This window comes from Diceros bicornis, chromosome 18 (genome assembly GCF_020826845.1).
Source record: "Diceros bicornis minor isolate mBicDic1 chromosome 18, mDicBic1.mat.cur, whole genome shotgun sequence".
NCBI lineage: Eukaryota > Metazoa > Chordata > Mammalia > Perissodactyla > Rhinocerotidae > Diceros > Diceros bicornis.
In genome coordinates, this window is record NC_080757.1 from 63,315,739 (window position 1) to 63,341,848 (window position 26,110).

Sequence of the window (26,110 nt, forward strand, 5' to 3'; positions counted from 1 at the left end):
GATTAAGGAATAGGAATTAAGTTGATTAAACAAGGGGATAGGAGTGCAGAAGAAACACATATAAAAAGACAGATATAAAGGATGCTAAAGCTTTCAGAATATTGGGGTATTGTTAAGGCTGGAACAAAGCGAACATGTAGGAAAGAGTGGGTGATGAGGCTAAAGATGAGGACAGCAAGAGAAAGCCTACGTGTCCAGCTCAGGAATCTGAATGATCTCTCAGATGCTCTGAGCAGTCATTGAAAGAGTATAAGCAGATGTCACATTTAAACAAATTTGGATTCTTGAAGGTAACTCTGGAGGCATTGGGGAGGAAAGATTAGAAGAAATTAAGACTGGAAGTAAAGGGTGCTGTTGGGAGATTAGGCAGTGATCCAGATAAGATAGGCCTTGGCTCAGGCGGGGGGTCTGCAGGTGGGGGAGGCCAGGAGATGTGAAGCAGTGCTGGGCTCCTGGAGGAGGAAACTGAGCTGCCTCTCAGTCACAGGAAGACTGTGCTTGTCATGGCCTCCCCACCCCCATGCCCAAATGCCATGTTCCTTTCTACATCTGTACCTTTCCCCTCTTCCCCCATCTGATATCCTCACACTTTCTTCCCTCCACCTGCCCAAAAGTGGTCCCTTTGAGGACTTGATGTAGTCCACCTCTCCTAAGAAGCTGTCCTTAATTACAATTTCTCGATAACATTCCCATTTTTTTTAGGTTCTCCAATACAACATACACTAAATACCTTGGCAGAATCAAGTTACATCTTGCAAACCATGTCATGGATGTGGAGGAGCTTGGAACCTTATAATTCTTTGTATTTCCTTCAATACCTACCACAAATACCTTGCACATATAGGTTATGCCTTTAGATCAGCTGCTTGAACCATTTGTCTTTCTCCACAGGTCAACAGTGTTGCTCTGAGCAAATGAATTTTACATCTTCTCAAACTCAATAGAGCCAAGATGGAACTTCATTTCCCCTGCAAGCCTTACTGCCCTAGAGAAAAGCAAAAACAACGTGTGACAACTAATTCTTTCTCCACATTCTCATCTCAAATTGCAACTGTTTTCCAGATGTTAACTGGTTTTCATTCTTAAAACTGACAGAAAATTTTCTCATTATTTCCTTTTCTTTCTTTTTTTGTGAGGAAGATCAGCCCTGAGCTAACTTCTGTTGCCAACCTTCCTCTCTTTGTTGAGGAAGATTGGCCCTGGATTAACATCTGTGCCCATCTTCCTGTAATTTATATGGGATGTTACCACAGGATGGTTTGACAAGCCGTATGTTGGTGCACACCAGGATTCCAACCTGTGAACCGGGGCTGTCGCAGTGGAGCGCACGCACTTAACCGCTGTGCCACAGGGCTGACCCCTCTCTTTATTTCTAAAGCTGAAATGGCTCAATCGTTCTCTGGGCTAGTTGGAGTTTCCATAAAATGAAAATGTACATTCCAGAAAAATCCTTAACTTTCCAGAATAATCCTTATTATATTATGGTAAACACCTTGGCAAAATGTCACTGATTTTCAATGTCAGTGCCTCCACAAGGGTATCCTTGCATTGTCTCCCCTCCCAACCACCTCTCACTTGGCCCCTCCCCAGGCTCATGGGCTCAAAGTGTTTACTGAACACTAAGAATGATCAGAGTCTGAGGGAGACTTCAAGGATGACTAAGCCATGTTTTCTGACCCCAACCATCTCTCTCCATCTCTCCTTTAACCTCTATTTTTCTTATTCTGGTTTCTACTTTAGTTGTTTACTTGTCTTGTGAATTGTTGTTTTGTGGTTTATAATTACCATGTAAACTCATATTACTTTTTGCCTTAGAGTTTAGAAAGAACTTACATTAAACAAGGTTTTTTTCCCAGCCCTTTGATGTGTCTAATAACTTCCAATGCAATTCAAGTGGCTTCTTGTTTTTACGTCTCCATCATTATCCCTTCAGAATTATGTTCACCCCACACTTTTGATCTGACCAATGCTGCTTTACTTTTTAAAATTTTCTATGCTGAGACTCACGTGAAGAATCCCTCAAGCACCATCAACTAGGCGACCCCACATTCCTCACATCTGTTTCCTTGATTTGTTCCTAAATAAATATGTTTCTTTTTTTTTTGTGAGGAAGACCAGCTCTGAGCTAACATCTATTGCGAATCATCCTCCTTTTTTTCCCCGAAAGCCCCACTAGATAGTTGTATGTCATAGTTGCTCATCCTTCTAATTGCTGTATGTGGGATGCAGCCTCAGCATGGCCAGAGAAATGGTACGTCAGTGCGCGCCCGAGATCCAAACTCAGGCTGCCAGTAGCGCAACGCACAAACTTAACCGCTAAGCCACAAGGCCGGCCCAAGATGTTTCTGAAACTAATAATAAATTGTACCAAGTGGTCATTGTATAAAAAGCACTATCACAGATACCTTAAAGAGAACAAATGGAAAAGAATATTCAAATGCTCAGATAGGTTTGCCATCAAATCAGGCATTGAGGGGACCAGGGCGCACTGATCAGAGCAGGATCCTAAGAGAAGAGTTTTAAGTCAATTTCAAGTGAGGTTAAAACTGGAATGAGATAGTATTTTACCAGTTAGCTGAAATCATAAGCATTTTCCTGACCTTTGAGAGTTTATTTGCATATAAACTCTACATGTGGGGTAAGAGAGGGCTGATATTGTTTAATTTCTTTTTATTATTCAGCACTTTGTAACAGATGTGGCTATTCACAATTAATAAATATCATAATGTGGAGAGACCCAACTTTCAACTGCCTGACATTATCAATTCTTAGACAAAGCTAGAGTTTTAAAGATCAAATTTCATTCTAGTTACCTGTCAACTAGTCCATTTATATCAGAAAGATGCTGAGTTTTAGGAAAATACTTCAAAACACAAATTTTATATGTAATTTCAAAAGCAAAAGATTAGTCAAAAACTGGGTGGTAACCCGTTTTGCTACCATATATTAATCTTTAACATGGGAGCGAACATTTTTTGAGAATATAATTGATATTTGCCTGTTTGTATATTGTAGAATGTTAAAGGATTTACAGTTTTAATAGTATTTCAAATACCAGAGAATAAAAAACAGAATTGTATCAGTTTTATGAAATAGTTTTTTAGACATAGCAGATTTTCACAGCATATTACTTGAAAATAAAATAATCAGTTAGTGAGGTTTATGCAATGTGGTTTTATTTTAAACTTGCTCATTCCATAGGAGCATCAATAAAAGCCCTCCAGGGATGGCTGACTCTCTTTCCCTCCACATGAGCACCAGCTGCGTTTGCTTTAAGCATCAGACTCTCAGGCAACATCATAGCCCTCAACTCCGTTTAGTTGAGAAAAGTCGTTATGAGTCGTGTGTTTTTTTCTAGGGGTATGGAGCTCCCAGACTTATTAACTACAGGGAGAGAGTAAGAGTCAGAACACATTCATTAAACTCCAGTGTGCTCAGGTGAGAGGGTAAGTACCTGAACTCACATCTGAAGAAGAACTTAGAGGATGCTATCTGACTCTGCTTTGTGCCCCTGACTAAGCAGTCCTGGACTTCCCCCTTATGGCCACAGAATAACACAGGCAGCCTTGATGGACCAGAAATCCTCCTATGTCCATCATTTGTACAGAGCAAACTGGCTTAAGACCTCGTTTCCTGCTGCAGTGGTAATTTACAGAGATACAGAACTGCCATCTAGTGACTAAGAAGAAAACAGCAAGGTGCTTTACATGGAAAATGAAATTGTAAGTTTTTTAACAGAGAACAGTGAAGCACTAAAGTTGGTAAAGTTGACACAATGTGGCACAACAAAGTTATAATAAAACTGAAAAATGTGTAGGTGAAGTAATCAGTTGTTCTCTATACCTCTAAAATATGACGACATTTGACTCATAAATAGTATAATTAAAATATAATAGAATAACTTTGGAAATACTCCTCATCTCATCCAATGATGTTGGCAAGAGCTGGTATTAAATAGCCAGATGGTGAGTGCCCATGTTGAAGTACCATTTTTATCACAGTGGAGAGAATATGAGGCATAAAACCCAACAGACTGATGTTCAGATCTTCCCTCTTACCCTTGATCAATTTTGTAAACATGGTCTTTTTTATTTTTGTTTTTGTGAGGAAGATCAGCCTTGTGCTAACTTCTGCCAATCCTCATCTTTTTTTGCTGAGGAATACCGACCCTGGGCTAACATCCGTGCCCATCTTCCTCCACTTTATACGGGACGCCACCACAGCATGTCTTGCCAAGCAGTGCATTGGCGCGCGCCCAGGATCAGAACCGGCAAACCCCGGGCTGGCGCAGCGGAGCGCTCGTGCTTAACCGCTCGTGCCACTGGGCAGGCCCCTAAACGTGGTTTCCTTTATCAGTTAATATGAATCATAATAGTTACTTTAAAGGATTACTGTAAGAATTGCATGAGGTAATACAGTAAAGGAACTGGTGTAGAGTGATAGTTAATTCTCCTGCCCTGTCTCTCTTCTATGAAACATACACAAATCATTCAAGGAGAGAACTCGTCTATACAATAAACTTATGACAAAGAGTCAATGGCTCCAGAAGTAAGGGCCACCATTGTTGAGGGCTTAACCTCAACTGCTTCCAAATACTCTTAACTCTCAATTAATTTTATGTGCTTTCGGTCTTCCAGACACTGAACTGGCTACAAGGAAAGCAGAAGGTGTGAAATTTAAATTGATCTATTTCAACCTTGATTGGCCAAGCTGTAACATCAGGTGTTTTAAATCACCTAGTTCATCAGGTTTTCTGCTTATTACTATATATTTTACCATCGTTCATGGCCTGAGAAAAATAGAAAATCATTATAATTTTACACACATGAATATATATCTTAACTATTACAGCTGGAATCTTAATATATAGAGCAATGTTGTACATGTTTTGTCCTGGTTGATAGTACGGAATACTTTTGTCCAGGTTTTCTTTGGCATTATCATATTTAATGAAGAACTCAGTAATATACGCCCTGGAGATAAGGATTTAGAAAAATCTAACATACTATCCTAGTCATGTCTCAAAAAAAACGCTATAAAAATAATGAAAGGATATTTTGAAGGCACTATTTTTCTTAATTATTTCCAACTTTATGTCCCTTTACCTCTTTTTAATCATTCTGCATCTTATTCACTATTGGCTAATCATCTCACAGTAATTAAATAACGCTCAGCTGGGTCCCCCATGCCTCTTCAAGTGCTCCAGCCTGATGTTGGTCTCAGCTCTGACAAAAAGAAGCTGGGAAAACCTGTTTTGTGGCAATATTCTTAAGGATATTTTTACTCTTACAATAATAGTTATATTTTTGAAAGGCACCAGTGGATTATAAAATCAAGTACTCGACCCATGTTGTATCCTCATTTTCCCTCCAGGGGGAGCACAACTTTCATGTGTAATGCAGGGCTGCTGCTTTATTGTTTGCTTTCAAGATATTACTTGTAAAACATGTCGACGTAAATAATCTATAATCAAACTATAAATCAAAATTGGGGTGAGTTCATTATGAGCCAACTTTTGAGGACCATGGCCCAGGGCCTTCCTTCCCTAAAGAAGGAAGGGCACCAAAGAAGTGGAGTGTACGGAGCGGTTATATACCATCAAATAGCATGTATCACATCAGATTGCAATGTCCCTTTCACAATAGCCACAAGATCGCCCTGCCAGGTTGCCCTGCCAGAATAGCTATTGATGGACACAGTGGGGAGGGCGTGGCTGGTGTCAGGTCTGTTGTCTCCAGCTGGGTGGTCACAGGATCAGTGCAGCAGTCAAATCCCAGCCTAGGGAGAAATGCTTATCCTTAAGGAAATGCCAAGGAGGGGGAAGTTGAATCCTTATCTTAAGGGCATTTATTCTTCTCTTTGGGACATGGCAAAGCAAATACACAATGCAGGTGACAGGCCCTTCTGGAAAAACAAACCCAGGCCAAATTAGTTTTACCCCAAACGGCTTCCTCAGATGCTCCAATATATCCTATTGCTTGCCATTTATTTATCATTTTCTCCCTTTTGATCTATAATTTTTTGATAGAAAGCATTGAATGATCAAAATATTGTCCTTTGGCCCCAGAGTGGTTGCTGCCTGCCCTGGGTCCCTCATGTCCCTCGGTGCCAGGCTTTTATCTCATTTATTTGCCCAGTTGTCCACCTTGGGGGGAAGTAATTGGATATAGTGGACAAGCAAAGAGGGATATATATATTAATAGAGGAAGCATTTCATGGGTTTTGGATTAATTTTAGGTTGTTGCACAAACATTGTGTATGTGCTTTTTATGAATCCTTGTATTTATGTTATTCACAATTATAGAACAAGTACAGTAACGATGATAATAATTTAACATCTTTGAAAAGATTAGTTTAAAATGAGTTCTTAGGCATAGTCCCTATGAAAAAAGGAAGTTTGTCCAAGGTTATAAGATCAATCGACCACCTCAGCTTTCATTACTCCAGCTTACATGACAGTCTTACAGCACTGAGAAAAGAAAACAGCAATTAGTTTAAATATTATGGCTAGTACAAGAATTCCAAGAAGTAATAGAAATAGGAATTGCTATCCAGATCAAAAAAGGGAACCAATACCAGAAGGGAGACAACCAAACAACTCAAGACTGAACGCAGGATCGCTTCAGGCATTCACCTGCTTTTTCATGTGCTTTAGCAGAGACGACATATTGGAAGACTCGTCAGGTATGAAAACACAGCATTCAGTTTGAATGATTGTACATGTACCACCTTGGGATGTAGTTTAAATATCTAAGGCCATTCTATCTTGAAGGACAGTCTTTTTATTAAAGACATTTTAGTATTTAATAAGGCAATTCTTGCTTGACTGTCATTAAGGGCTTCTGTATGTGATGTGACATCATTTAGCCCTAAAAAAGGAACAAATATAGATAGCTGCTCGGTGGTCATACCAGGGGAACACTGAATGAGCCCGTCTGGCATTAAGCAGAGGCAGGTTGGCAGCAGTTGTCACTGTGAATCCTTCCCTGCATTTAAGAGAAGATAGGGTGCAGTGTTTTAGCCATCAGGCCAGTAGTCAAGGCCAGAGATTTGTTCTATACAACCATTAAGTTATATTAGGAGCCACCCGATAAATGCCTGGACTTTAAGACCAGACTGTTCCAAATCAAGCACCTTGCTTAAGTATGATAGTATTCTGAAAATCTTAAATGCAACAATTATAAAATAGGTATACAGTTTAAGCATAACAAAGGTTTAAATGAGTGGATTTAAGGTTGGGAATGCAGGCCTGGTCCGGAGTCTTGGGACAGCTGTCTACAATTGATGTCTTCTTCTCATCCTGGTTTGGAGATATTCGTATTGGCCAGTTGAAGTCAGCTTTCAGAAATAGGAACTGTAACACGCTTAGATGCAAAAGCCTCTTTTTAAAACAAGAAATGTGAATCCATGAGTCTATGTCTTTTGATTCTGCAGTGCACGAACTGGTTAAAATTACCTGGTATGGTCTTTTCCAATAGGGCTGTAGAGTCTTTTATTTGATGTCTCTTCTGATAAGTAAATTTTCTAGGTTATCATCCTTATGGTCTGGGAGAGCTCTGTAAAAAGAATCGGCTACCGACTTCTCATATATATATATATATATTTTTAAGTGTCTCAATGAGAACTTGGCAGTAATTAAGATATTTTCTTTACATGAAGTTGATCCATACATTTCTTTATCTAATTGCATAGGCTGTCCAGGTATTATCTCAAAAGGAGACAGCCGATATTTAGCAAAGGGCGTGAATCTAAGATTGAGGAGCAGTAGTGGAAGAGCTTTCAGCCATGAGGTGAAATGTTCCTGAAAACTTTGCCAATTGAGTTTTGATTGTGCCGTTAGTTCTTTCCACCAATCCTGAGGATTGGGAATGTTAAGCGCAGTGGAAATGCTGTATCATTGGCCCAATATTACAAATAGACTAATTATTTGTCCAGTGAAATGAGTTCCCTGGTCACTATGTAACTCAGCAGGAATTCCCCAAACAGGAATTATTCTCTCTAATAGTAATATACCTACTATTAGAGCCATTGCTCTTCTGCAAGGAAAGGCCTCCACCCAAAGTGAGAACACACAGTCATTACAAGATATATTTATCCTTGAGATGGTGGCATTTGGACAAAGTCCGATTGCTATACCTCAAAGGGTCCCTTAGTAAAGGGAAAGTGGCCTTGTGATTCATGTAGTAGTTTCCTTAGATGATATTTTGGGCATATAACACAATCAGTATAGCTTTATGAGCCGCTGTGGGAGAAGGTTTTTAAAAGCATTGCTCTTCCCACAAAATTATCTTTTCAGGTGCCCAGTGGGTTAATTGGTGTATATGCTGGAGCAGTGGCAATTGTGCTCCAATAGGGACTATGGATTTTTTTACTGGGTGCAAACCACATCTGTGAGGGGGTGTCAAAAACTCCCCCTTTTGACTGCTATATCTGTTTCTCTTCTTTGGTGGCGATTTCTTTCAAGCCTGTGGAAAGAAGTCTTTTATTGGGTTAGCAGAGTTAGTAGGTATTAGCAGGTGTGGGAGATCAAGATTTGGTCACCCTGAAATATATCTCTTTACCTCGATTGTTTTCTCTGACCGACATTTGACCTTCCCCACTAACTGCCTAAAGAATTTGACATAGTAACTCTTTCCTGCAACACATCGTCTATCTGATGGCTGTAATATAGTGTAAAATAGATGTTACAATAGGAAAGACACCAACAAGCCCATCTTATCAGAAGTTCTGTCTCTCTGGCCACATTGTCTGGATGGCCCTGCCGAGGAGTTGCCAGACAAACAGTTATATTTATAAGGGAAATCTCCATTTGTAAAGGTATCTCTCTCTCTGTATTGGGAAGAGGGGGTATGACCTCATTTCTAGAAACTTATCAATGTGGAAGGTGAGGCCTTAAATCTGCATAATAACCTTACCCTTTTTTACAGAGCTTTAGTGGTGATCTGTAACTGACACCCCCCACCCCCACATCCTCCTCTGTCTTTATGTAAAGACGGTATTTAAGATCAGAATTTCTGCTATTGTGTTGAGAAAAGCAGTGTCCCTGGTTTCTCCCATGTATATATGTTATTATATTTGGTATTATTTTCTCCTGCTAAGCTGTCTTGTTAATTATTTGGCCAGCCATAAGAACCTTAAGGGAAAAGGCAGAGGGGGATTCTCCCTCTTCCCCCACACAGGCATTCTCGAGGGTAGACAGCATATCCAGCTTGGTAATATCTTGCTTATCACTTAAGTAAGACCCATCTGTAAACCAAATTAAATAGAATGCAGTCGTGGTCTTTCCTTTTGTAATGTTGGAAGCAAGATAACAGTGATAAAATAGTGAGTAATATTTACCTATGCAGTATAACCTAAGAAGTTTTATCATTTCCTTGACAAGGCTGCCCGTGCAATTTAGCATACTTAACAAGTCTAGTTTAGCATCTCCCTCTTTATGGGAAGAGATAAAATTTTCTTGAGAATTGCCCGGGCCCTTTGAAAACTCTCAAAGAAAAAAGTTATTAGACAGACTTTATTTAGGATATGAATTTTGTGGAGATTGCCAAAAATATAGAAGGGTTTTAAACACTTGGTCAGACAAGATCAAGGAGTGGCTGCTCTTGTCGCAGTGAAATCATGCTTAGTTAACGAACAGCAGTTATACAGTCAAAAAGACCTTAATAGAGAGACCTCAGTCTTTTGAACATAGTAAATTACCTTAACAAAACAGATTTCTGTTCTTTAGATAAACTTAACTCAAAGGTGAAGAAAAATCTTTTTACCTAATAACCTCTATCAAGAGTAGATTAAGAGTAGAATAGGGCCGGCCCTGTGGCTTAGCAGTTGAGTGCGCATGCTCCACTGCTGGTGGCCCTGGTTCACATCCCAGGTGTGCACCGACACACTGCTTCTCCAGCCATGCTGAGGCCACGTCCCACATACAGCAACTAGAAGGACGTGCAATTATGACGTACAAGTATCTACTGGGGCTTTGGGGGAAGAAAAAAAAAGAGTAGAATAAAATTATCCTTTTAAAAGGAAGAAGACCAAATTTGAATTTTGTACCAGCTTACTTTTGATATTAAAAATCATTTACTTAATTGGATTTAGTTTAATCTTAGCCAACTTGACAGTGTATAAAACTCCTCTGGGTTTCTCTTCAACAAACCTTCTATAACTTTTTGTTTACATTCAGAATTTGTGCCATGTGCTCCTTTTTTTTTCCTTCTAGTACTTTTCAGGGCAAATTTATCTTTCCTAACCAAACAAAAATATTTCCATTTTTCATATCTTCTTAATGAAAACACACATTTTACTCTCCTTGAATACAAACATATTTTTCTTAATTTTTTAGTAGCTTAATCACATATTAGAAATTTTTAACCCTTAGAAACATTAATTTTTAAGTAAAAACTAAGTAAGCAATTATAAAATTTCTTTTGCCATAGCATTTCTTGGCTTGACAAATTTATATGGACACTTTTTATAATTTTTGGAAACATGTTACTTTATAGTACAATCTTTTAAATAAAACACAAGACATGTTTACCAATAGACCCAAAACACCTTTTAGCTTTTCTGTAATAAGCCAAAAGTAGATAAACCTATATTTAGCAATCAATGTCTAATATTTTATCTAATTTGGAAATGACCTAGATACTCAATGAATTTTTTTTTTTCTGAGGAAGATCAGCCCTGAGCTAACTTCCATGCTAATCCTCCTCTTTTTGCTGATGAAGACTGGCTTTGGGCTAACATCTGTGCCCATCTTCCCCCACTTTATATGGGACGCCGCCACAGCATGGCCTGACAAGTGGTGCATCGGTGCACACCCGGGATCTGAACCCGAGCCACCAGCAGCAGAGCGCGCGCACTTAACCGCCAAGCCACGGGGCGGCCCCTCAATAATTATTTAGATTGCCTACAAGACTTTATGAGACATTAAATAATATTAGCCATCATTTACTATTTTTGAGACTCGTTTTGTAATAGAAATAACATCAATTTATTTGACGAATAAAGGCTGCATATCTGCATTTTATTCAATGCTGAAAACTAACAAGATTAAATAAGCTTTTATTTACCAAAGATTATTTCATATCACCTTAACTGGAAAAATATGTGGATTTAGAAACAACTTTTATAAGTGCTTACTTCAAGTTAATTGAATAGACCTCTTGATTTTGACCATACCCTCCGGAGGTAAAATATCACGCACATATAACATACATGTAGAGACACACACATAAAGAACAGACAAATGCAACAAAGATTTTATAGCCGCTGTTTTAGAAAATTTATTAGTTTCTATCTGCAGAAATCTTCTTAACCATTTTTTTTCTTTCAGTCTTAGGCCCCCTGCTGTCTTAGCACTTGGGCAAGTCTCCTGGGTTCAGAGGCCAGGCCGCCCAGCCGGGAACGGTCCAGCAAACTCAATTTCCCGCTTTTATTTTATTTTGCTACAAAGTCTGAACAATTTCTAGGGACTGTGTAGCGGGTCAGGAGTGTACTGCTTGTGACTGTTACTCACTAAAGAAAGGTCGTAATGACTCTCTTACGTACCTCGGTTTCTCCCGCCAGCAGTCTAGGTACTGCCATGGGGGTTTGGAGCTCTGGTGACCAACCCTCCTGTGCGGGTCCCCGGACGAACCTGTGATTAATTAACATGAATGATAGTGGAACTCCCTATAGGAAGGACCGTTACACGTCGTGGTGTTCGCCTCTGACACCCCCGTTGAGATTCTCAGTTGCCTGAGAATGCCCGAAAGGCCGGGAAGAGCAATGTCCCTTTTCTACGGAGCTGAACAGATTCAGTCTCTCATTTCTCTATCAAGCAGTTTTGATCATACTTTATAAACATAATTCTTCCCAATTTTAAGCCATATTAATGTCACCCTGCCCCATTCACTCCAAAAGTTCCCCCTAGGCTCCCCAGGCCTATGAAAGTCCCTTTACATTTCTCTTTCCTAGGAATTCCTCCCTAGGTTCCTCTGACCTAGGGAATGTACCAGCACCCCCTTAAGACTGTGGGAGATCAAGATTTGGCCATCCTAAAATATATCTCTTTACCTTGATTGTTTTCTCTGAGGGACATTTGACCTCCCCCACTAACTGCCTAAAGAATTTGACATGGTGGCTCCTTCCTGGAACAGATCTATCATGATGGCTGTAAAGATAATGTAGGATAGAGATTATAATAGGGAAGGCACCAAGACTTTTTATCAAAAACTTTGTCTCTCCCTGACCACATTATCTATAGATGACCCTGAAAAGAATTGTCCTCCTGCCCTCTGAAGTCCCAGGCCACTACCCACCCCCAACACGTTCCTCGCCTTTAGCTGCAATACTTAAGCAAGCAGCTTAGACAGAGGGGCGAGCTGCTCATTTCCGAGTTTCTCCCATGCATACATGTTATTAAACTTGGTATTATTTTCTCCTGCCAACCTGTCTTGTTAATTATTTGGCCAGCCATAGGAACCTTAAGGAAAAGGGCAGAAGGAGATTCTCCCTCTTCCCCCGACAAGACACCTAGCCTTAAGCCTTGAAAACAGCTCGAATAAACCCTGGACTGTCGACTTAAAATAAAGAGGTCTAGGTTTCAGGAGAACTCACTGGTGTCACCTGAAGAATGCAGTAATCTGGAAGACACAATGGGCCCCTATTGGTACCCAATGCCAGTTCAGTGTAGATTCCAGGTGGTCTCTGGTGGGTTTCTCTGAAATCCTGCCATGACTACACCAAGAAATGTCTACGTAAATAATCTGTAACCAATGTACAAATCAAAATTGGGGTGAATTTATTATAAGGCAACTTTTGAAGACCATGGCCCTGGGCCTTCCTTCCATAAGGAAGGAAGGGCACTGAAGAAGTGGAATGTACAGAGCGGTTATGTATCGTCAAAGAGCATGTATCACATAGGATTGTAATGTCCCTTTTACAATAGCCACAAGATCACCCTGCCAGGTTGCCCTGCCAGAATAGCTATTGATGGACACAACAGGGAGCAGGTCTGCTGTCTCCATGGGCGTGGCTGGTGTCAGGTCTGTTGTCTGGAGCTGGGTGGTTACAGGATGAGTGCAGCAGTATAATCCCAGCTTAGGCTGAAATGCTTATGCTTAAGGCAATGCCAATGAGGGGGAAGATGCATCCTTATCTTAAGGGCATTTACTCTTCTCTTTGAGACATGGCAAAGCAGATACACAATGCAGCTGGCAGGCCCTTTTGGAAAAACAAACTCAGACTGAATTAGATTTACCTCAAATGGCTTCCTCATATGCTCCAATATATCCTATTGCTTGCCATTTATTTATCAAGCTCAGGGCATGTCTTTCAAACAGAAATCATCGAGAATAGCATGAACTAGTCACTTACCAACAGATGTCACTGTGGCAACAGAATATTAACAAGTGGCCATCAAATATAACCATTTTCCCAAATATTGTATTTCACTGAATTAATCAAAAAGAGATTCTTCTTTCTTATACTCACAAATCTCAACTCTGAACTGAACACTAGAGGTAGCCAATTTTGAATAAAGACCTTTAACATCAAAGCCAGCCAATAGATCTTGTTAAAGCAAATCCAAACTTGGGAACACTTTGTTTTCCGTCACATGCAAATCCTCTCAAACTCAAGATAAGGTCCTGGTTTTGTGCAGATGGAGAAAAGCTTCTCTTCCTCTTTTTCTATTCTGATAGTCCAGGGAAGAGCTCAAAAGATCTCCTGGTGGAACACGAACAGTTCTTTACATTAGAAACGCAGGCAGTGTTTCCTAGCTTCTTTTCTATAGGCCGAGCGAGACCTGCTGACCTGACCAGAGGAGCAAACTTCTGGGCTCCAACAGTAAATAAGACTGTGTGCAGTTTACCACACCAATGAACTACAAAGATATATCAAGAAATATTTTGAACACCCACACCTAAGCTCTCCGTTTCCCTCTGTCTAATTCCATGGCTACCTGAACTGAGTTCATTCTCCATCCCCATCCCTTTCGTGATAGTTTTTATCTCCTTGAATCACCATGTTATAACATCTAAGAGAAATTTATCAAAACACTTTCTTCAAAATAGCTAGCTGAAGTATAAAAGTTGTAGAGGGTCAAGATTTTAAGATGAACGTGATGTACAGAGTAACTGTACTACAAAGTAAAAAGAAAAACGAATGAGAACAATAAGGAAGAAAAAATTGATAAGGAGAAGGAATATAATAGAGAGTAAAAGTAAGAAAGAGAGAAAAAAGAAGAAAGAAGGTGTAGGAAAGAGAAAGAGTCAGGAGAAGCATGAGAAATGGCAAAAAGGGGCACGAGCAGAGGGAAGACACCATGCTCAGAGCAAATGACAAGACAACTGGCTTCTGAGCAGGGCTCAGGTCTAGAGTCACTGGGCTGCGTTTGAAAACTCCACTCAGTTCTAACATCCAGAGAATGACCACGCCTCATGCAAACTCTGATGACACTGATTACCAGCGCTGTCCTCTCCCGGGACCTGCTGGAGCTTTGAGAACTGCCTCTGTCAGCAGCTCTGGGACTGACAGAGTCCCCACTAAATATTCATCAAACTAGGATGGTGGTTTTTGTTCTGAATTACTTTTTTTAAAATTTTATTTATTTATTTTTTTCCCCCAATGCACCCGTAGATATTTGTGTGTCATAGCTGTACGTCCTTCTAGTTGCTGTATGTGGGATGCAGCCTCAGCATGGCCGGAGAAGCCGTGCATCGGTGCACGCCCGGGATCTGAACCGTGATATTTTAAAAAGAATAGGGCCGGCCACATGGCTTGGCGGTTGGGTGCGCCCGCTCCGCTCAGGCGGCCCAGGTTCAGATCCCGGGGACGCCCCTACGCACTGCTTTTCGGGCCATGCTGGGGCCGCGTCCTAAGTGCAACAACAGGAAGGATGTGCAGCTGTGACATACAACTATCTACTGGGGCTTTGGGGGGAAAATAAATAAATAAAAATTAAAAAATAAATAAAAAATAAAATGAATAGACACAGAGGTAAATGAAAAATCATGGAAAGTCCACACATAGACCTCTGCAAATACAGACAACTTGATCTTGGTCAAGACAATAAATGCACTCCAACATAAAAAATAATAGTTTTTTAAGTCTTTAGTCTTTTAGTCTCTGGTCATCATCAACCATGGTGATGATACAAAAAGATTACCCTATGGAAACAAATGAACAAAGACACCAACTTTGCACCTTAGACATAAGTTTACTCAAAATCACTCATCAACTTAAATATAAAATGCAAAACTGTAAAAATCATACTGGGAGACAGGAGAAAATCTTCATGATTTATAGTTTGATGATTAGTTTTCATATACAAGACAAAAAGCACAATCCATGAAGAAACTAATTGATCATGTGGACTTGGTTAAATTTAAACTGTCCAATCTGGGAAAGACAGCATTCACAGAGTGGAAATATAAACTCCTGACTAGGATAATACATTTGTAAAACACATATCTGCAGAAAGACCTGCATGCAAAATATTCAAAGAACCAATCAAATACTGCAACAAGAAAACAAACTCCCCTAATTAAAATAAATAGACCAAAATATGAATAGACAAGTTACGAAAAATATATATATACATGGGAAATAAGCAAATATAAATTGCTCAACAACAAGAAATTATTGGAAAATAAAATCCATTGTGCATTAAGAAAAAGCAAAATTAAAACACCAATGAGATACTCTACTCTTCTAGTAGAATAGCTAAAAACCAAAAACTGACAATACCAATTACTGGTGAGGATGTAGGACAATAGGAAATCTCATTCACTGCTGACGGGAATACACACAGTACAACCTCTTAAGAAGACATCTTGCTAATTCTTATGAAGCTAAATATAGTGTCACTATATGGTGCACCAATTGTGCAGCAATGTATTTCTCCAACTACTGTGAAAATATACATCCACACACAGACCCCTAAGAACATCTAAAAAGCAGCTTTATTCACAGTGGCCAAAACCTAGAAGGAACCAATATGTCCTTTAACAAGTGAATGACACCCAAGCGTGGGACACTGAGTGAAGACACTTGAGGCACACATGGGCTACAGGCACAGGGTAAGAAAACACACAAGTTCAGACAGGGGCTAGAGGAAGAGTAAATGAAAACACTGGTTGTCTAGATAGGCTGGAGGCACAGAGAATGTAGACAAACACGAGCTGGCATGGGCTGAAGCACAGCGGACAGACACGCTCAGGGATGGAAAGGGATGCAGACACATGGAGTGAGAGAGACATGTGAGGTCTGGTATAAAATGTGGGCACAGGAGATAGAGACACTCGAGGAAAATATATGCGCTGCAGGTAATTGAGAGAACGACATGAGTTGTCTGACATGGGTTTTAGAGAGAGGGGATGGAGACTCAAATGGGTTGGCAAGGGCTACAGGAACAAGGAATGGAGACTTTTGAGAGGTGGTATGGACTGAGGGGAGAGAAAATCTTGACAAAACAAAAGGGCAGACATGGACTGCAGTCATATGAGATGGTGACACTCGACACAAGATATGAGCTTCAGGTAGAGGGATGGAGACACACAAAGGCTGGCATGGTTGCATATCATGGGCTGGAGACGCTATGGGGCAGACATGGCTTGCAGCACAGAATTTAGAAATACACTAGGGAAGACAAGAGATACCAGCTACATCTGTATGTAGCCTTAAATGAATGTATGAGTATGGAAGAAAGACAGGAAATCCACAATCTCAGCTTCTGTCTCAAGAATTAAAAGAGAATAACACAGAAAAAAATACAGATAGGAAACAATAATAAAGATAAGAATCAATGAAATAGAAAAATACTAAAGAAATAAATCAGGCTAAAAGTTATTTTTAAAATATTAATAATGTTAATAAACCACTAACAAAACTGATTAAGGAAAAGAAAAGGAAATGAAACACAAATGACCAGTATCAGAAATCAAATAAAAAGTATTCTCTACAGAGTGCTTAGATCTTAACGAGATACATCATTTTGTGAAATACTTAGCACTATGAATTAGACAGCAAAGGTCAAAATTCACTTTATAAAAAATCCATATACTGAAGCTGACACACACAAAAAAACATAAAATAGGAAAACTCACATATCTACTAAATAAATTGAATTGTTAGATGGTCAAACCAACTAACCAACAAGAACAACAAACACTTTCCACAAGCAAAACTCTAGGTCTGGGATTATTAACTATTCCAGACAATAGAGGGAGGATGGAAGGAAAGGTTCAGATTCCAGATTAGACTGAACACAAAACTAATATAGATTTTATTCACATTGAATACAGTACAAAGATGATTCTTTACCACACAGGACCTCTGAAGTCATCTTTCCACTATACTACCCAATAAATTAAACCTAGAGAAGAACTGGAGAAAAAAAGCACAACACTTACAAATATATATATATATTTTTTATAATTTTATTTATTTTTTTCCCCCAAATCCCCAGTAGATAGTCGTATGTCATAGCTGCACATCTTTCTAGTTGCTGTATGTGGGACGAGGCCTCAGCATGGCTGGAGAAGCTGTGCGTCGGTGCGTGCCCGGGATCCGAACCTGGGCCACCAGCAGCGGAGCACACGCACTTAACCGCTAAGCCATGGGGCCGGCCTTATTAAATATTTTTAATACAGTAAAGAAACTGAGGTGATCTAAACAGAAGAGGAAAACGCTAATAGGTGACAATTACCATCTTCAATGTATGAGGAAGTCCAGAGAAGGCTAAATTTAAAAAGTGGATATAAAGTGAAAATTGTTTAAATAACACAAAGAAAAATTTTATTATATGGCAAAGTAATATAGCAGACAATCAACCAATCAATAAAAAACCAATTAATTAATGTATATCATTGATTAGCGATATCAGAACTGATTTCTGGAGGTTGTGGAGTTTTTGTCCCTGGAAACTTCTCAGAAACCAACATTAAGCCATTTGTCCTGGATAGATTTTAGACCTTCTCCTGCTGGGGCTCAAGACCCCTTCAAGTTTCTTCTGTAATTTTACTCTATTGCTAAATTAAATGAGAGAAGGCATGGTGAAGTCAAATATGAGTGTGGTCTGGGGGGTTCATTAGAGGAGTGGTAGAGAAACAGTAAACACACCTGGGATGCCGTAGGGTTCTGAGAAGCAGAGCAATAAGTCTGTAAAGGGCTTGAGACATATTAGGTCCTCAGTAAATAACCATTGTTATCACTAATAATTCGTTTCCAATAGTGTAGATAAAAGAAAGTTGGCTATTCTGTCAAAAAAATCTTCCTCAAAAATGTCTTAATTGACTGAAGATTAAATAATCAAAGCTGGCTTTGTTTTTAATATTCTTTCCTAGCCAGGTAGGGGTCGAGGGAAGCAAGCAAAGTAATTGGGCAACACTTAGGAGAGTCATAAACCTTGAACTCAGAGTAATCTTTGCTTTAGTCTCTGAAAATTCAGGAGCCTCTAGATCCAGATGCCAACACATTGAACTTGTTGGTGAATCTTGATTAAGATTTTGATAGTTTTGGCTGTCTGCTCTAGCAAAGCATCCTTTGAAACCTAGGGTTTCTAAGCCGGTGGTTCTCAATGTGTGGCTGGTCAGCAGCAGCACCTGGGAAACGGTCAGAGACGTATATTTTCGGGTCCCCCCATCCTACTGGATCACAAACTCTGGGATGGGCTCAGCATTCTGTGTTGTAGGGGACCTCCACACAGTTCTAATGCACACTGGAGTTCGAGAACCACTGTCTTAGGAGAAGCCAGTCCTAGGTACAACATAGGGTTAGCGTGGATTCCTCTCTCACGAGGGCTTCTCCTGAGGCCCCATGGCCAAAATAAGGATTCTTTTTTATGGCCATAGGAAGAAGTATCGGCTCAACTCCAGGCAGCCTTCTTCAGCAATTTTTCCAATATGACCAGGAGCTCTGAAATTTGGATTCAAAAAAGAAAAAAATACAAAAAATTGGTTCAACGTTCAAGAAATTTTCCTGCTTCAGATTGAGGGTGGAGAAGTAGCTGAAATAGAGAAAAATTTCCCAGAACACTGATCTATCAGTTCTTGATGGAAACCACTGAGTTCCTTCAGTGGAACTAAACAATGACCAGGAAGGTTATGGTTAGTCTGATGTGTTACAGGAGAAAGAAACACAAAGATAAAGGAAAAAAAAAAAAATAGGAGAGAGGGAGAGTAAGGAAGGGAGATAGAAACAGCGACCATCAGTCAGAGGTGGTGAGAGGAGGGGAAAGGAATAGAAGATGCAGAGGGAGAGAAGCAGGTGCCGCTCGGTAAGAAACATACCTGTTGACACTGTGCACGTGTGGCTTTCATAGAAAGGTGTAAGGTTTCTAAAAAGCAAAGAAAATAAAAACAAATCCATCCAATTTAGTAATTTGTCCTAAATATTAATTGATCAGGTCTGATCACGCTGATGTCTTCCTTCTCCTTTATTCCATCCATGTCTCAAATTCTATGTCCTGCCCTTGTCTAAGGCTTCAGAAACACACGACAATTCAAACTATCACAAGGTGAACCTTTTAAATCATGTCAACTTCTTCTTCCTTGCCCTTCTGCACAAAATAGATGCCCTACGTGTTAGCTTACGCTTCGGTGCCTTTCAAAAAAACTTTATTCTTAAAAGTAGAGTTTGAGATTTACAGATAATTGAACAGAGAGTACATAGAGCTCCATACACTCACCGCACTTCCTCTCCCCTCTCTCCCAAGCCCCATCTCCCCTATTATTAATACCTTTTATTAGTATGATACGTTTGTTATAATGAATGAACAATATTGAAACGTAATGAACTACAGTCCCTAGTTTAAGGGTCACTCTTGGTGTTGTACAGTTTCATGGGTTTTGACTCACATATAGTGACATGTAGCCACCATTATGTACAGAACAGTCTCACTACCCTAAAAATCCTCTGAGCATATTATCAGCTCTTAGTGGCTTTTTAAAATATTAACAGTTGTCAGAAAAACGTAAATTTTTACAATGAAAAATGCTTCACAGGTGCTAAGTTTTGTTAGTCTCCCTCTTATGATCACTATTAGAAATAACGAAAAAAAATGAACTCCTATATAAATAGCAAAAATCATAGAATTTTAAAGATAAAAAAGATCTGGAAGATTAGGAAATCCCACATTCTTCAAGACCCTGCTCTCCAGTCTCTCAGCTTTGTGTGTCATTTATCTGCTGACTCCGCTGACGAGAAAGAAAGAAATCAATAAAGAAAAACAAAGCAAAAAACAAGTTTTGGTTCTAAGTAGTCCTCTTGATCCCGAGTTAATCAAGCATGGATTCTCTATTATTGCCTATTTGCATCAGGAACATAATTATTAGCTAGAGCCTAATTTGAGAACATTCATTATGAATGAAAGATGTCATATCTAAGAACAGAATGGAATTCACTGAGGCTTTATTCTTGGGACATTTGTAGAATTAAGTCAGGACATGCTGTGAGAGTGATAAATAAGTTCTATATATTTTTCTTCTCCAAGACCATGGATTTCAGCCACACTTTATACCCATGTACTTTGCAACAATGAAAAACAATTAAACACTGACCTTGAATATTTTGCCCTCAGATTCATTAGTCTTTAAAATATAAATTGAGCAATTTAAATCTAGATGAGTGAAAGACTATAGAGACTTCTAGAATGTCACGTTAGGTTCTTTAGAAGTGAAGAATTGACTTTATAAAGCATTTCTATTCCTGTCATACCTTGACAATAGTGCTACTGTGACTCTGTTTTAAAGAGGATAATGGCAGGCTTTACTTTAATTTGCACCTTTTTGTTTTAAGCACACTTACTTAATATTTCTCAGTCTCTTGAAAACTTTTATCATTAAGCTCAACCTTCATTTAAATCACCAGACCTATTTGATGAAGGTGACATGAATATTTACTTGCAAACTCCTCAGAAAATTACTAATTTAACCTTACTTCAGATGATCCATTGTAGAACTCAAACTGGATTTCCCAGGCCCTTCAAAACAGCTCATAACTCTGTGTTTGTACATTTATTTGGGAAGATATTATCTAAGGGTAATTAATCTTCCCAAATGCTTTCTTCACCTCAAACAGCAATACTTCCAAAGTTTTAATGAAAATGTGGCCGATTTGGTGAAAACCAAGTGAGTTGTTTGTTTTAGCATGCCAATGAGATTAAGAAATAAGTATTTTAATTATTGTTATTGATTACAAATATCAGAAATTAAGAAAACAAACTTCTTTGTCCAAAGACATTTCTGCAAATGAAATCATCTGAAAAACTGACAGCTAGCCTCCCGTTTTAACCACTAAACCATAAGAAATGTAATACCATGGGCAAACACTTGAGCCTTGTCACCTGCATGAGTCCCCAACGCTGTTGCCCCATCAGGGCCACAGATCAGGGGAAGGAACAGGCAGAGAGGAGACAGCTGTGCTCTCAGTGTCCTTCCTTCCTGGGTCAGAACTCGGTTCCAGCTGCTCGCTGTGTACTCTTCTGGGGGAGCAAAGAATTCTGGGGACACGAGACATCCAGTGTTAAGGATGTCATCATTCTTTTTTAAACAAATGTTAGATCATGTGATGAGCTTCTCAGGACAGGAGGAGCCGCCTCAAGGGAAGGCAGATCTTCTCTAGGAGCTGACGATCATCCAGGGAGAGCAGAGTCAAGGGCTGCAGAGCGCCAGCCTGATCCCGCTCTCCCTCTGAGGGACACTTCGATCCCCACCCCCCTCCCAGCGCCCCCCCAACAGTTCCCATTGTATCCTCCGAGGCCCGCGCATGCGCAGGACCAGCGCTCTGAGCGGCAGAGGGGCCGGTGAGCTGGAGAGTGCGGGGGTGCGTGCACTGGAGGCGGGGTCCCTGGTGTGGAAGTGGCTGCCTCAGACGTTTGTGTGGGGGGGATTGGCGGTTTCTGGATCCTTCCTCCAGGATTTTCAGTGCTGGGGAGCTCTCCTTTCTGCAGTGTGGAGGAGCGCTGGGCAGGAGGCGGTGCCAAGGTAGGTGGTGGGCGGCAGACTCGGTGTGGAGATCTCCACCCCAGATGGCGGGAGCGCGGTGTCGGGGGCGGTGGATGGAGTCGGGGGACGGGGTTGCTGGTGGGCTGCCTGAGGCGGGGGAGCCCAACGTCTGTCCCTTGGAGGAGCAGAGGAACGCCACCTGGCCAGCCGGTCTCTCTGCCTTGGCGGGGCCCCACCCAGCAGAGGTGCAGGGGGCGGCAGGGAGTCGCCTGCCCTCTGTGCGCGCCCTTGAGTTCACGCTCCCCCAGGACCCCGTCTAGGCCAGGTCGCGACATCCCCGGGTGAACACTTCCCTTCAGAAGACAGCCAGTGGTCAGCGCTCCTCTGCCTGACTCCGCGCAGGCTATTGGGCTCCTCACTGCGTTCTTTAAACAAATAAACATTCCTACTTCTTTGGGACACTTTTATAGAAAAGCCAATCCAATTAATGGTTTCTGATAATTGACTCTATATTTGCAAGACAAATTTGATGCCTGTGAATGGTTGTAAACTGCATTTAATGAAAGGAGCTTTAAACAATCTTTGGTGAAAATTATGTAAGTTCCTAATAATAACTCACCTTCTGTTAACATAGACTGATGACTGATCAATTGAGGATTGAGATGATGTGTACGGAATTTTGGTTTCAGTGGAAAGGTTTTTCTTGGCAGTTGGTGCTAAAATTAAAATCGGATGAGGAGGTTTTTAGAAGTAGTATGTAGTGTGTGTTTTGTCTCCATACTCATTTAGAATTGTAAGAATTTAGATTTGGAAAGCTCATAGAACAAGAATTTTCAAATTTTGATTTGACTGAGAGGGTGAAGGGTCAAAAGGCCAAATACGGTAGGATTTCATTTATATGATATTCTAGAAAAGATAAGCCATAGGGAAAGACAACAAATCATTAGTTGCCATTAGTTTTAATATTTAGTTAATCATTTAGTTTGATAGTTTAATCATTAGTTTTAATATTTCTGATTTTAATGATAACATCCTAATTATGCTTTTGGATGATACCAGAATTTAACAACCTATGAAATTCTGCAAGAGGAACAAATGACATGTTGGTTATTGGTGTCTTTGAAGTGTAAGTATTGTTGGTAATGAATCTAAATAAGCTTTTTTGGATTGTGAACTACTGATTTTTTTACTAGATCCTGTTGGACATGGCATATTACAAGTTTCAAAAGGCTCTTTAAATTTTTGTAGCAGGCTGAAGCTATTAAATTGTAATGTAAGAGCTTTATAGATGAAACAGGCAAAAATACAAAAAGCCATTCATCTTTTTATCTTTGTTAAAATATCAAGTAAATCTTACCGTATACATGAATGACTTTTGGCTAGACAGACCTGAACTTGACAAGTTGGACTCATTAGTATGGTGAATTTGTTTTGGAATGTTAAAATGGGAGAGGACATACGTTTTTCCTGAGGGTGACTCAAATCAATATGGTGGGTTTCGCTGTTTATACGCTGTTTCAGAGTTACGATCTTGATTAAACAGCTTGTCATAGACGTACCAAGAAATTTGGGCCATTTTATGTACCAATATTTTAAGATGTCCAATTTCCCTGATAGTTTCTGATTTCAGGGTGTCTGGGAAAAACAGTTTCTCAACATAGGTACTTTGGAATACAATTTTTGATTGTTGACTTATTGAATCATAGAATTGTGGAGTTGGAAATAATTTCAGTGGTTGTAGAGCCTAATCTCTTCATTTTCCAGGAAATGGAAAGTGTGATACCTCAAGTTGTCATCCATAGTCTGACTGTTACTTTAGTGGCAGAGTTGGAACTAAATGCTCAGATGCTTGTCTCCAGATTCCTAGTACAGTGCTCTCTGTGCTATTAAGTAGACAAACCAATGAGTTACCTTCCCAGATCATATATGTAACCAGCAGGGTTGATTCTTTCCCATATGCATTTTTTCCTTTCTTTTTTAAATAACTACTAACCACAATTAATTCAGTCCCATACCATGTTTAATGACTATCCTTGTGTGTGTCTCCTTGAACACATGTGGACTCCCTAGAATGGACACCAGCCTGTGAGTGGATTGCTGGGCCAGAGGCCGATGTGCATCTGCAACTTGACGAGCTGCAGCCAAATCATCCTCTGAAGTTTTAACAATTTCCATTCCCGCCAACAGTGTCTGAGTCATCCTTGCCCTGGGAATTGTCGGATCGGCATTGTCAAATTTTTAAAGTTTTGCCAATCTGATGCGTGAGAAATGATGTATTTGTTTTGTCTTTGTACAACTGTTTTGACAAAGCACAGAGCTGTGCAACTACCAAAATCAAGATACAGAATAATTCTAGCACCCAGAACTCCCTTCAGCTGCTCTTTTGTAGTCAACTCCTCCCCCACCCTTAACCCCTGGTGGCTAATGATCTGTTGCCTTTCCCTGTGGTTTGTCTTTTCTAGAATATCATATACATGGAATCCCACAGTATTGGGCCTTTTGAGTCTGGTTTCTTTCATTTAGCACAATACATTCATTTTAGTGTTCATCCATGTTGTTGCCTGTATCAGCAGTTCCTTCTGTTTTATTGCTGAATGCAGTATGTATTGTATGAATGTACTACAGTTGATCCATCCAGCAGTTGAAGGACATTTGAGTTATTTTCAGTTTTGTCTTTTTTGACTAGCAAAAATCTGATATAAATCTTTGCAAACAAGTTTTTGTGTGAGCATTAGTCTTCTTCTCTTGGGTAAGCACCTAGAAGTGGAATTGCTGGGTCACATGGTATGTGTATGTTTAACTTTATTTGAAAAACTGTTTGTGGTAGCAAAGTCATGGCCCACAAAGATGTCCTAAACCCTGGAACCTGGGAATACATTAGTTTATTTGGCAAAGGTGAATTAAATTTGCAGATGGACTTAAGGTTGCTAATCAACTGATTTTAAAATAGGGAGATTATCCTGGATTATCCAGGTGGGCCCAGTGCATCACAAAGGCCCTTAAACGGGAAAGAGAAGCAGTTGAGTAGAAAAAAAGATACAACTAGGGAAGCAGGGCCAGAGAGTTGTGGAGTTCTTGGTCTTGAGTGTGGCAGAGGGGGGCCATAGGCTAAGGAATGTGGTGGTCTCTAGAAACTTGAAAAGGCTAGGAAATGGATTAACTTTTAGAGTCCCCCCAAAAAGAACCTAGCTCTGCCAACACCTTGATTTTAGCCCAAGGAGACCCGTGTCAGACTGCTAACCTACAGAACTGTAAAACAATAAACTGAGTTGTTTTAAGCCATGAAATTTGTGGTAATTTGTTACAGCAGCATAACAAACTCCACTTTAAAACTGTTTCCCAGGGGCCGGCCCCGTGGCTTAGCGGTTAAGTGCTCGTGCTCCGCTACTGGCCCCCGGGGTTCAGATCCCGGGCGTGACCGACACACCGCTTCTCTGGCCATGCTGAGGCCACGTCCCACATACAGCAACTAGAAGGATGTGCAACTATGACATACAACTATCTACTGGGGCTTGGGGGAAAAAAAAAAAGGAGGAGGATTGGTAATAGATGTTAGCTCAGAGCCAGTCTTCCTCAGAAAAAAGAAGATTAGCATGGATGTTAGCTTAGGGCTGATCTTCCTCACAAAAAATACATAAATAAATAAAACTGTTTTCCAAAGAGGCTGAACCACTCTGTGTTCCCACCAGCAATGTAGGAGTGTTCCAGTTACTTTCCATCCTCATTAACACTTGGGATGGTCAACCTTTTTAGTTCTAGTCATTCTAACAGGTACATAGCAGTATCTCAATGTGGTTTTTATGTGCATTTTTCTCAGCATTAATGACGTTGAGCATATTTTCATGTGCTTATTTGCCATCTGTGTATCGTCTTTAGTGAAGTGTCCAAATCTGTGCCCATTTTAAACTTGGATTTTCTTATTGCCGAGTTTTGAGAGTTCTTTATAGTCCTGTCAGATATGTGATTGGCAAAAGTCTTCTCCCAGTCTGTGGCTTGCCTTCTCCATCCTCTCACCAGTGTCTTGGGAAGGTCTGTGTAATGTAAGTCGAGAGGCTCTACATGACCTCACTGGGAAAAGAGTGAGTTTGGAGCACCTGAGTCCAATCAGACATTGATCAGAGTTGGGGCCGGGTCTCACTTTTAGTAAACCCAGCCCTTCCGCTTTCCCCTGTTCGTGTTTGCTGTGC

General features: G+C 40.2%; 2 long non-coding RNA genes across 3 annotated transcripts in view; one reads left to right on the top strand and one right to left on the bottom strand.

Annotated features, from left to right (window-relative positions):
* LOC131417916 (uncharacterized) overlaps positions 1–20,246 on the bottom strand; it is a 203,595-nt gene extending 183,349 nt beyond the window's left edge. Inside the window, exons 1-3 of one of the 2 annotated variants that reach the window (XR_009222781.1) lie at positions 20,126–20,246; positions 19,269–19,315; positions 18,689–18,894 (exon numbers count right to left, since the gene is read on the bottom strand). This is a non-coding gene — a long non-coding RNA (uncharacterized LOC131417916). Of the gene's footprint in view, positions 1–18,688; positions 18,895–19,268; positions 19,316–20,125 lie in introns of those variants that run through there. The other variant, XR_009222782.1, reaches the window with a different exon arrangement.
* Positions 20,247–21,863: 1,617 nt separating this feature from the next.
* The window catches only part of LOC131417914 (uncharacterized), a 40,662-nt gene continuing 36,415 nt past the window's right edge, over positions 21,864–26,110 (top strand). The window contains exon 1 of the long non-coding RNA XR_009222779.1: positions 21,864–21,962. This is a non-coding gene — a long non-coding RNA (uncharacterized LOC131417914). The remainder of the gene's footprint in view (positions 21,963–26,110) is intronic.